This window comes from Camellia sinensis, chromosome 7 (assembly GCF_055761805.1).
Source record: "Camellia sinensis isolate YWXY chromosome 7, ASM5576180v1, whole genome shotgun sequence".
NCBI classification, from domain to species: domain Eukaryota; kingdom Viridiplantae; phylum Streptophyta; class Magnoliopsida; order Ericales; family Theaceae; genus Camellia; species Camellia sinensis.
The window spans coordinates 149,351,772-149,354,477 of NC_138967.1; the positions used below are offsets into that span (position 1 = coordinate 149,351,772).

Consider the following 2,706-nt stretch of genomic DNA (forward strand, 5'->3'; position numbering starts at 1 on the left):
TTATTTGGCTAAAATATGAGCTAAAAAAAATTAGTATGTTTGGGATGACTTTTTGACTTTTTACGAAAAGATGTGCAAAAAGTAGAGAGAAAAAAGAATCTTTGACTTTTTAGTATGGGTTATTGACTTTTTGGCTAATTTAATAATTTTTTGACTTTTTGACTAAAAGGAAAGGTTTCTAAACGAGGCCTAAATATCCTGGACTTTGTTATGGACATTGAGGCCTTGTTTGGGTAGAGGTTATTAGGCTGAAATAGTCAATAAAAATAAAATAGATTACAATAATCAATAAGACAAATATCATATCTAATCCATAATCATTTTACTTTTTTTCTCATAACCACCAAATCAACTACCAAAAAAAACAAAAAAAAAAAATATTATCATCTTAAACATAATTTTTTTAATCAAGCCAAAATAACCAAAAAATCAAATAGCCAACTAAAATGGCAAATTTCCAAACGGCACCAGTCATATGAACTGTCATTGCTTAGTAGCCATGGGCTGAACTATTGGGTGGGCCTCTTCTGTGCAATTGAACAGTTTTTAAAATAAAATACCCGTATAGAACTTAGGCCATGTTTGGCTATTGTGATAGGATTTGATGAACAATTTAGTGGGTTATACTTAAATCATGTTTGGTATTGCAGAATGATATGGGACTATGGATATTCTCCAAAACGGTGGGATTAGCTTGCCCATGAAGGTGTGGTATTGATAATCCTATCTTATGTGACTAGATAACTAAAGGTTCGTTTGGCATTGGCTAATATAGTCAACTTTTTTATGTTGAGACTTTTTTAGCCTGATTTTTTTAGACTCATTTGGTTTTTATTTTGTGACTTTTTTTATTTTTGTGAGAGAATAAATGATTATGAATAAAAAATAGAATTTTGTCTTATTGATTTTTGTAGTCAATTTTATCTTTTTATTATTATTTAGCCCCAAAATAAATGCCAAACCAAGACTAAAGATTATTTTGCGTCTACTTTACGAAAACAAAGAAGTCACATTACCTCACACTACATTGTGATGAATCCCAACTAAAAAGACTATGCTATAATAATCAACACCATATGGTATCATAACAAAAAAAACGTTACTTTTGAGTCATAACAAAAAATCATCATAAGTTATAGCCGATGCCACGACTATAATTTTCATACCACATTCAATCATAATAATAATAAAATAATAATAATAAAACCTAGTTTGAATTATAACAAACACTATAATAAAACATAACTTTATTCTTCTTTATAATACCCAATTTATAGAAATATGTTACAAACAGAAATTGCTGGGATTACTTCAAAAGAGAAATTACAAATCACACAGAACCATTATTTATAATTACTCTCACAAAAGCTAATAGCATCCACATAGATAAATATTACACAACAAAACATTTCTAAGTTAGTTTCTTCTTCCCTTCCTTTGCACCCTTTTTTGAGTTTGCTTCCTTGTTCCAAATTTCTCAACAAACCATTCATGATACCTTGTGGTCAGAATGTGCCCAATAACAAGCCCCACTATTAGCCCACTACCATAACCCAATGATATGATAATCCAGTCAACAACACCACTTGGAAACTTTGAATCATCACCATGAAAGCTCAAGGATGGTGGTGGTGAGGCCTCTGAATTTCCACATAACTTCGATAGAGGATAACCACACAACCTGGAATTCCCATCGTATGAATTGTTTTCAAATGTATCAAACTGATTCCCTCGAGGAATTAGGCCAGTGAGATGGTTGTGAGAAACGTTTAGGAATTCAAGGAAAGTGAGTTGGGAGAGTTGTTGAGGGATCTCTCTTGAGAACAAGTTCTGCGAAAGGTCCAATGATTCCAGCTCGGTCAAATTTGCCAAGGATGATGGGATGACACCAGTGAGACTGTTGTTGGAAAGATTTAACATCTGAAGCCCATTGAGCCTTCCAAGAGATTCAGGAATTTCCCCTCCGAATTTGTTGTTTGACAAATCAATAGCTATGAAGGCCGTTCGGATTTTCGCGTATACTGTATGGGTGCCTTTGTTATCCATTGTTACTGAATACACGTAAGGCCTTGTATACAAAGTTAAAGCTGTCGATCTTGAATTTACAATTCCAATTGGAACTCCTTGACTTGCCTGCATATATGTTAACTTTTCTCTCTTGACCATTGTCATTGCATTCCAGTTTTCGAAGTATTCTGACGGTAAGTTACTTGAGAAACCATTGTTAGAGAGGTCAATGATGCGCAATTTTGCAAATTTTAATTTGGCTTGTGAAACATTAATGGCACCTTGAAATCTGTTAGATCACAAAATAAGAACTTGTAACTTAGGAAGAACTCCCAACCACGAGGGAAAAGTACCCTCCATTTGATTGTTGCCAAGAAGAAGAATCTCAAGCATTGTACAATTTTCCAATGATCTTGGTACCAGACCATGTAATTGATTTTGACTTAGATCAATCATCTTCAAGTTGATCCCTATCATGTCAGGAATTGTGCCGTGAAAATTATTGCGACTTAGATTGAGCACCAGTAGAGAATCACTAAAACTGGGCAAACATTGAGGAATCGTGCCACTTAAGTTATTATTAGACAAATCTAAAAATTTCAGAGAACTATTGTGGCAGATTATTGATGGTGGAATTTCTCCGGATAACGAGTTACCAGTGACCTCATAAACTATGGTGGACAGTGGTGGAATTGGTAG

The 2,706-nt window shown here is 33.8% G+C and overlaps 1 pseudogene; it reads right to left on the bottom strand.

Annotated features, from left to right (window-relative positions):
- Nucleotides 1-1,416: 1,416 nt before the first annotated feature.
- Nucleotides 1,417-2,166, bottom strand: LOC145796206 (receptor-like protein 9DC3 pseudogene; annotated as a pseudogene).
- Nucleotides 2,167-2,706: the final 540 nt, after the last annotated feature.